The sequence below is a fragment of the Pinus tabuliformis genome, chromosome 4_1 (genome assembly GCF_031772625.1).
Source record: "Pinus tabuliformis cultivar Carrire ecotype Pingquan chromosome 4_1, CPIR1, whole genome shotgun sequence".
In the NCBI taxonomy this organism is placed as follows: domain Eukaryota; kingdom Viridiplantae; phylum Streptophyta; class Pinopsida; order Pinales; family Pinaceae; genus Pinus; species Pinus tabuliformis.
The window spans coordinates 608,271,699-608,281,978 of NC_142303.1; positions in this window are offsets into that span (position 1 = coordinate 608,271,699).

A 10,280-nucleotide genomic window follows, 5' to 3' on the forward strand; every position below is an offset into this window, starting at 1 on the left:
CCTAGCCATTGAAAACCTGAGTTAAATCTAGGGAAGATATGGATTGGGCCCTCAAGGTTCAGGTTCCCAACTAGAAAGGTTATAAAGAGGAATGTTAAAAATCAGCTCTGAGTAGTGAAAAATTAGGTCTAAAGATGAGCTCTGAAGTTCTATGTGGGACTTTATCAAAATCAATCTTGAGGAATAGATCTACAAATGCATGGTTGCTCAGCCATACAATTTTGTGTGTTGTCACATCACATCTACACTGATGTCAAATTGAAGAAATTGACTAAAACAATTTTGTTATAAAAAGAACCAATATTATTTTATATATGACTGATTTACTAAACAAAAGATTCAGGGACAAACTGAGGGTTAAAAATCAGCTCTGAGTAGTGAAAAATTAGGTCTGAAAATGAGCTCCGAAGTTCTGTGTAGGACTTTATCAAAGTCAATCTTGAGGAACAGATCTTCTTGATCAAAACTTTGTTTTACTTGTTGGACCAAGTGTAGCGCTTGGCGTGGTTTCTGCAAGCAGAGCATAAATGGAGCAGAAACCAAAAATACTATTTGAAAGAGAAATAGTAATGTAAACACGCATGTTTTCTGGCTTATATTTATTTATAATGTGGCGTGCGCCATAGGTAAACACCAAAAAGTGTCAGCCTTCACCAAATGGATGTCCCTTATATACACATATCATCCCAGATATAGTTGGCGAACAAAAATTACTGGATTCTGTATTCTTCACACCGAGTTGAGAATGTGAAAAGTGCCCCTCCTAAAAAGCTAACGCCGAGGATTCATAGGGTCGACCATGGTTGCAGGGCCTCCCCTTCCTGCATCTAGATGAAAAGGCAAGCTAATCTGATATAAAACACAAACCTCCAACCCGCACCAGAGGAACCCCTGCCACAATTACAAGAATTGGGACACTTGTGGATAGCATAAATTGCCTAGGAATTACAAAATAGCCTCACTATAAGGGTGTCTCCACACAATGGGATTATTAAAAGGGTATGCTTGCACGGTTGATCCACAATTGATCATCATGCAGTTGGCAGTGGATTCTACAGTACAGAAAATGGTAATAAATCATATGCTCTGAACATGTTTCTTATTCGGTCATTATGCAACTTGCAATTCAAAGAAACCTTTGCACCTACCTATTGAGATCAGTGACGAAGGATAGGGGCGGAGCAGGTAAGTCGCAACTAACTTCCCCCAGCTATGCCCATTTATTGGACGGTGTGCTACAGGGCATCAGCCGCAGAGGAGTTTCGCAACACAAGATAAATGCGAAGGAGGGGCAGAATCCGAGCTTCAGCCGTTGATACTGGGACTGATCCGATTGTTCCAGTCCATCATGTGACCTAACGATAATCCAAGGCCCTATCCTAAGGAGGGTTAGAAGTGTCTAAATACACCTGAAATGCAACTGTAACAAGGGAATTTTTCCCTGACCCTTACACCACGATATCTGAACAATGCAACAATCAAGTCATTGACAAGGATGAGGAGGTAGGAGAGGAGCACAAATATCTTGTCACTATTCTAAATTATTGTAGTAAGGCTCTTATCTGGTCAGGCCACAAAGGCCCGTAGATGATCCTGTCACAAGCGTAGGAGCAAGCTCTTTGTCGCAATAGAAAAGTCTTCAGAGATTCTGTTGAACACAGTTGCCAGACCTGACTCGGTACTTAATCCAAATGGCTAAGGATCAAAGCTGATCTGTGACCCGGGAAAGACTCAGGAGTCAACCCAGCAAAGACTCATGTAAATAATGAAAGAATTCTAAAAACCAGATCTGAAAAAGACCCGATCCAACTCAGAAAATGAGCTTAGCAATTTTGCAAAATATGATGCCCTAGTAGTGAAAACTCAGTCCCAAAAAGCAGCTCTGAAATATTTGCCCAAGATTACCTTGTTGGTGAAAATGAGCTCAGAAGTTTTGTGCTAGTAGTGAAAAAATAGGTCTGAAAATACATTCAGAAATTTGTGCCCTAGCCATTAAAAACCTGAGTTAAATCTAGGGAAGATATGGATTGGGCCCTCAAGGTTTAGGTTCCCAGCTAGAAAGGTTATAAACAGGAATGTTAGAACCTACATTTTGCGATTTCATTCTAGAATCTAATGATCATAATGATATTAATATTGATAGTCATTCCCCTGTGTATTCTAATGTACTGATCTTCCTGCCCTCAAGAAATCCTTCGTCTTCGTGCTTTCCTAGAATTTCTATCCTAGACAAATATTACAATAATGATAACTAAGGAAAAAAACAAATCATGGTTTGCAAGATAAACAGTTCTCAGAAAAAAAAAACCATTGCCAAGATAAAAACTGAAATCGTACACAGCCTAGGTAAAAAACTCAAACCCAACTGAAATCATACACAGCCAACGTAAAAAACTCAAACCCTACAGAGGCTAAAATATATCAAAACAATGTAATAACATAAACAGTACCTGATATAGACCAATGTAGTGGAGCTGAAGCAAAAATAAAAGTCGAAGCAAGGTAACCACGAAATCATTTCTAACTTTATTATATAACAACAAAAGTAACTTACACGTAGCGGACGCTACATGCATAATGTTGAATAGAATGAAATGTGTACACAATGAATAATTAGCAGCTAACACCTACAAATGACCTGACTTACCTTAACGCCCAGCAAATTAACCTGCACAAATGTCATAGCTTCCCAAACAGATGGCAGCACCATTGCCCTTCTTGCTACTTTGTACAAATGCCCTGACTTACGTTAACCTCCATCAAATCAGCCTGCACGTTAACCAGCACAGATGTCATAGCTCCCCAAACAGATGTCAGTGCCATTGCTATTTTTGCTACCTTAGTTGCTCGCTTAAATGTTTAAACTCTTGGCTGTTTAACCTTCTAAGCTATTTAACCCTCTAAGCTCCATGCCCTACAGTTTAACCGTCTAAGCTCCATCCCCTGTTCCCTGTTTAACAGTCTAACCTCCCTGACTATCAGCCCTAGGATGCAGGAGGATTAAATCCATAAACCCGCAGCATCAGTAGTGGTTTCTGCAACAAACAGGTTATGCAGATGTTGCCCGACCTACCCTCCCTGTTCTGCCCCTCCCCTATCCATTTGCGACCGAACAAGTAGTGGAGGCACCTATGCATAGGCACGGTGAGAGAAGCAAGGGTAGCAAGGTTGATCACCTACCCAACAGTGTACCTTCTGGTTGTTCCAGTCCTAACCCCTTATCCTGTTGCTGAACTAGTTTCAGAGACTCCATTTCTAGGTCCGTTTGAAGTAGGAACTGGAGGTCCCTATCGATATTCGCCATTGGGGATACTCGCTTCAGATACATAGGCCTGGTACCAAACCCAGAATTCACAGGTCTCATTGAGGGCTTGTCTTATCTTAGATTCTAACCAATTTCCCATCTCTGCCTTTTCATGATGGATCCATCAAGCGGAGGAGATACCCTACCCCAGGGAAGAAACTTCATGAAATGGCCTCTTTCTGTACTGTAAAAAGTAAAGAAATCCAATTATGTGCCCCGCCCGGTATCCCAGCCTGGGCTGACGCTGATGAACTCAGTAGTCTGTCTGCCAAACCTTGCAGTCACTCTTCCTTGCCGCCCGGGCTGTGAACTCGCGAACGTGAAGACTCTGGTGCTGCAGACTCTCGTATGCTGTTGGTTCATCCGTAGTGTAGTCTTCTGCCTGGCTTAGCGATTAAGACAGGTATTCACTTTTCTGAGCCATCTATGCAACTGTCATCCTAGATCATGGATTTGAAAGAGAAGCTACTTGCGCCTCAGAGCTCTCAGTGAGCTATTCCAAACTAGCCTGCCTCATAATATGCCTAATATTTCGTGTCCCACATACTGGTATACTGGTTTCTTGGCCGAATCATCCATAGTGTATCGACTGTTATCTCCTCGAGCTCTCCTCTGACTGACATGAAAGACCATCCAATTTCCAATTGACGAAAGGCTTTGCCAACCCAATCAGTTCAGTTAGGAAACAAGGGAGGGAGGCCAGCAGAACACCTGCACCACCATGCATCGACACGTACACCACCTGCATGCACAACACCTGCCAATATGCTCAAACCTGCTATAGCCAACCTTCAAACAAACCTGCAAACAAACGCGAACTAATGTTAGCGAACTAATGTTAACATACCTGTAACATTAATATGAATTCTTCGACAGCCACAGATAATAAACAGTGTAAAGCTAAATAAACCTATGGTCCAGCCTCTTCCGCCTCAGGAAGAGGCCAAATAAGAGGGCAAACACAGTCACTTTTCAAAACTTTGGTTATCCCGACAATGGTAAACCCCGCGGCATTTGAAAACTTTGGTCACCCTGCAATAATCCGCTTAAATTAACAACATAGCGCTTCGAATTAATGCTATAGCATCGCATATGGATTACATCTACAACCTAAATGGAGACCAAGTGTTTCATGGTTCAAAAATGCCGAATCCCGTCTCAATCATCATTTGTCAGGACTCTTCGGAGTCAGTTCTCTAGCTTGGAGAGTGCATTTAGTTCATGTCGCTATTCCTGAATCAAGGGGAGTGCATGTCAGATGGGATAATTTTTTGGATGTATTACTGCATCCCGAAGGTTTAGAACCACTTTTCACAGGTCAGTGGAATCTCTATGCTCAAAATCCTGATTCTAGTAGTCACTTATTCGGTACCTCCCAAGGGGGGGAATTGCTATTCTAACTCTTCTCGGAGGATTCCATCCACAAACTCAAAGTTTATGGCTGACTGATATGGCTCATCATCATTTAGCTATTGCATTTGTTTTTTCAATTGCTGGTCATATGTATAGAACCAACTTTGGGATTGGTCACAGTATGGAAGATATTTTGGAGGCACATGTTCCTCCAGGTGGCCTATTAGGACGCGAACATAAGGGTCTTTATAACACAATCAATAATTCTCTTCATTTTCAATTAGGTCTTGCTTTAGCTTCTTTGCGGGTTATAACTTCCTTGGTAGCTCAACACATGTATTCTTTACCCGCTTATGCATTCATAACACAAGACTTCACCACCCAAGTTGCATTATATACTCATCATCAATACATTGCTGGGTTCATTATGACAGGAGCCTTTGCTCATGGAGCTATATTCCTCATTAGGGATTATAATCTGGAACAGAATAAGGATAATGTATTGGCGAGAATGTTGGAGCAGAAATAAGCTATAATATCTCATTTTAGTTGGGTTAGTTTATTACTAGGTTTCCATACCTTGGGACTTTATGTCCATAATGATGTTATGCTTGCTTTCGGTACTCCAGAAAAACAAATCTTGATCGAGCCCATATTTGCTCAATGGATACAATCTGCTCATGGTAAGACGTTATATGGTTTCGATATACTCCTATATTCAACAAGTGGTCCAGCATTCGATGCAGGTAAGAGCATATGGTTACCCAGTTGGTTAAATGCTATTAATGATAATAGTAATTCATTGTTCTCAACAATTGGTCCTGGAGACTTTTTGGTTCATCATGCTATTACTCTAGGTTTGCATACAACTACATTGATCCTAGTTAAAGGTGCTTTGGATGCGCGTGGTTCCAAGTTAATGCCAGATAAAAAAGATTTTGGTTATAGTTTTCCTTGCGATGGTCTGGGACGGGGTGGTACTTGCGATATCTCGGCCTGGGATGCTTTTTATTTAGCAGTTTTCTGGATGTTGACAAATACGCCCTCTAATAATTGTGTATGCTCAGTAAGAAGTCGTTGGAGCTGTGTGTGCGATGCAAAACCAATTCAGTCATTCAAATAGGTTTCAATTGTTTAAGCTAAGCATGAGGAAAATGCAGTTGATGCGTAACTAGAATTGGGCATAGCTCTTAGCAATTACAAATATGCAGTTTTACTGAATTTCATCTTCAGTAAAAACTGTGGAACTAGAATAGAAACTTTTTTACGTTCAGCTGGGAACTATCAATTAAGAGGTACCAAACATTACAGGCGTAGATTTATTGACTGTTATCCGAAAGATCTTTGTTACTTGGTGTGTATTATTGTCACATATAAGGAAATAATAGATATATATAACATAATCTTTTCATTGACTAGCAGTTCTATGTTGCCCGTTCTTTTGTTTCTTGAATCGAAATTGAAACGAAATCACAATTGAAAGCAATAGTTTACTATTTGAGTATAGGTAGTAATTTTGGTTTCGTCAACTCCTTATGGATTTATATCACAGATCAATACTTTTGCTTGGTCAATTGGTGCATTCACTGGTACAGTGATAAGAGCACATGTTTATAGTGGGCTTACAACAGCTGCAAGTGGTGGCGCCATCACAGGTGTAAACAACCCGCTTAGCCCGCCAATGTGAGTCTTCCACGATAATGGATTACACATCGTATGCAAGATGTTGAACCGACGGCCTAGCAGGATCACATGAAAGGTACTGAAAATGAAACGTGGCATGCTCATAGAAAACGAAAATGAAACATGTTGCATGAAAATGAAACCTGTCTTCATGTTTCTGAAGAATACGACCATGTGGTAAGAGAAAATAAACACTGTAAAAACACCAGCTTATCAAAATCGCAACCACAGCAACAACGGTTGTTTCAGCTTGTCTGCCCTGACATTTTTGTGTCTGGATTTCCTGCATTACCAGGATTATTTAGTCGTTTTGTTTGTAGCATTCTCTGTATTAAGTCCGAGTTATTACACAGATGCTGATGCAAATGTCAGGGATGTTGGGAATAGAAGGCCTGCTTTTGTGAAAGTCGGTGCTCTTTTTGGATTTAATTCTACAATTGGAAGAGTGGCAAAGACGGCTATAGAATTGATGGTGAATGATGTGAACAGCAACGAGAATTTGTTGGACGTGACAAAACTGGTGCTTACTACAGTGGATTCTAGCTGCAATGCCTTCGTCGGAACTGTGGAAGGTTCACAACTGAACTTTAGTTTGTTGATTTTGATTACTTTGTATTTACACAAAAGCTAGTTTTCTTTTGATAACTTTGGATACTGGCGCTTCTTATCTATGGTCCATTCTAGCTGCAATGCCTTCCCACTGTGGAAGGTTCACAACTAAACTTTATTTTGCTGACCTTAATTACTTTATATTTACACAAAAGATTAGTTTTCTGTCCAGAACTTTCGATTCTTCTGCTTCTTATTTCTGAATGAATGGTAAAAAATATCAATATACTAGGCAAGATGTGAGATGTACCATTTCAAAAATTTACCTTCGCTAAACTGACCAGAAGTTTGAGTTTTTGAGAGCCGGACACACGCTGTTCTCAATTTTTTAGTATTTGGGGATTCCTAAAATTAGGGTTTTGAAACAGAAAACATTCCGAAAATAGATCCTAAGAGGATAAGCTATACACAGAAAGCATTTTGGAAATGAGTCCTAAAAGATTTGAGAACCCTATGAGTGATGGGTGCTGGATCTATAACGATACGGTAACTCTGCCCTTTATAATTTTTACAAACTGGTCCTCTGGCTTTTTAATATCCTTCGGGCTCTTAGTATGGCGCGAATTTATTCCTTGTTAAGTACCAACATTGTGAATCTCCTTCCAAGAGACCACATAGGGATAAATTAGTCAGAATAAAGAAAAACAGAATAGGTAAAAGCAAATCCACTTCTAGAATTTATTAATAGCGAAGTGATTTCCAGTAACAATGAAATCCTCAAGATAGAACGGTATCACTGGGTAAACGAGAATAGGAGAAAGCATGCCAATTGAGGCATTAAATAAAATATTAGGAAAAAAAATCCAATTATGAAACTTCTTCGTGAGTAAAGTCTCATACAACACCAGCTAACATCTATTTTTTGAATCTGAATTTTTTTTAACAATGCCAATCTTCATGATGCAGTGATATTTTTTCATATTTTTTCAATTTCAGACAGATTTAGTAAACTTTGTAAACTAGGTTTATTGAACCAATTTTGTAAACTTTGTTGTATCGCTACACTCCAAATGCAGATTTTAATATGAAATATATTTGCGCATTTTAATATGAAATATATTTCTTGTTACAGTAATTGCATGAAGTCTATGCCTGTACTATATACACAGAGCAAGTCCAGGAGCAGGAATTCAAGAAACCGACTCTGTCTGCCTTTTACTTTGAGGGAAAAGCAGCAAGAGCAAGTCCAGGAGCAGGAATTCAAGAAACCGACTCTGTCTGCACGCAATCTAAATAATGGCACCAGGTAAATAGTAATGAATCTCACTACTTGTAACCCTTACTTTGTACTACAATCAGAACATTTTCTAAATTTAAAAATAAATAATTATATACCCAATAAATCCTGTGGAGATTACCTTGATGTCACCACGAATTTTCATGAAATGACGTCAACCTGACTGATCTGCGCCCTCTGCACAGAAATCCCGCCATCGAGCAGTGATATTGCCATCATGAAGAGCTATAACAGGAGTTTCTAAGGCTCGATACCCTTAAGGCTAATAAGAAGAGATGGAGAGGGAGACAATTTTCTGCCCCAATTGCACAAAGAGACCAGTAAATGATCCAGTGAATGATGCCAGTGAGCTTATTGATTTCGTTAAAAGAAAAAGAGTGATAAAGCTCTCTGAATGAAAGACAGTCTCAAGATAGCTGAAATAGCCGAGACAGTCTCAGAGATGGCCGACAAGAGGGAACCCCTTGTGTGGAGACACCCTTATAGCGAGGCTATTTTGTAATTCCTAAGCAATTTATGCTATCCACAAGTGTCCCAATTCTTGTAATTGTGGCAGGGGTTCCTCTGGTGCGGTCTGGAGGTTTGTGTTTTATATCAGATTAGCTTGCCTTTTCATCTAGATGCAGGAAGGGGAGGCCCTGCAGCCATGGTTGACCCTATGAATCCTCGGCATTAGCTTTTTAGGAGGGGCACTTTTCACATTCTCAACTCGATGTGAAGAATACAGAATCCAATAATTTTGGTTTGCCAACTGTATCTGGGATGATATGTGTATATAAGGGACATCCATCTGGTGAAGGCTGACACTTTGTGGTGTTTACCTATGGCGCACGCCACATTCTAAATAAATATAAGCCAGAAAACATGCGTGTTTACATTACTATTTCTCTTTCAAATAGTATTTTTGGTTTCCACTCCATTTATGCTCTGCTTGCAGAGACCACACCAAGTGCTACACTTGGTCCAACAAGTAAAACAAAGTTTTGATCAAGAAGATCTGTTCCTCAAGATTGACTTTGATAAAGTCCTACACAAAACTTTGGAGCTCATTTTCAGACCTAATTTTTCACTACTCAGAGCTGATTTTTAGCCCTGAGTTTGTCCCTGAATCTTTTGTTTAGTAAATCAGTCATATATAAAATAATATTGGTTCTTTTTATAACATAATTGTTTTAGTCAATTTCTTCAATTTGACATCAGTGTAGATGTTGTTAGCCTCCTATACCAATAGGTTTCATATTTCATGATTGACTGTGTAAATGCCAAATATGTCATTCTTTCCATGCTGCAAAGGTTCCATATTTCCAAGAGAATCCAAAAATTTAAAAAAAATGTAAAGAGGGTATGCCCTAAAAGAATAATCAAAGGGCAAAAAGAAGAAATGAATGGGCCAAGACAAAAATAAAAGAAATGAACCCCAATCAAAAGGCCAGGAAAGTGTGCTAGTTCAAATGCCACTACTATATTCCATTTTTGAAGAATTATTCCATTTTTGAAGAAATTCACAGTTAAGGGAAGGCCAAACAGCTTAATCTTGGCCTCTCTAGGTTTAAATTGCTTGTTTTAGAGATAGAGAATGAAAATTTGTCCAAACTATTTAATCTTGGCAGATTATTAGATAGGTAGAGAAGCTAGGGTGCTCAACTGCTTAATTTGAGCCCCAGAAGAAATAAGGATAGATTTAGATAGGAGGATAGCCAAAAGAAAAGAAGAAAAGCTGGGTTTGCTAGTTCAAGTGCACCCAAACAAAGAGAAGAGAAAATGCTAGGCAAAGTAGCCTGTGTAGGAAGTTTTGAGGTTGCAGAATGAAGAATTGTGATAAATTTTGTGTTTCAAAGTGTTAAATCTACTTATATCACAAGTGCAAAGCAGTTTTCCCTTGGAGCAGCTCAAGCGAGGCATGACTAACTTCCCCTTCATCCTTTTTCCCCAAGTCATTTACTAACTTCCCCAAGGATATTGAGATCTGCTCAATACCCCTAGATTACTCCATTAAACTCCTTTTTTCCTTTTAAAAGCCTAAGTTCCTTATACTTAGTGCTTTCTTCTCAAATTCATATTAATTTCTAACTCTATTATATAAATCCCATGATT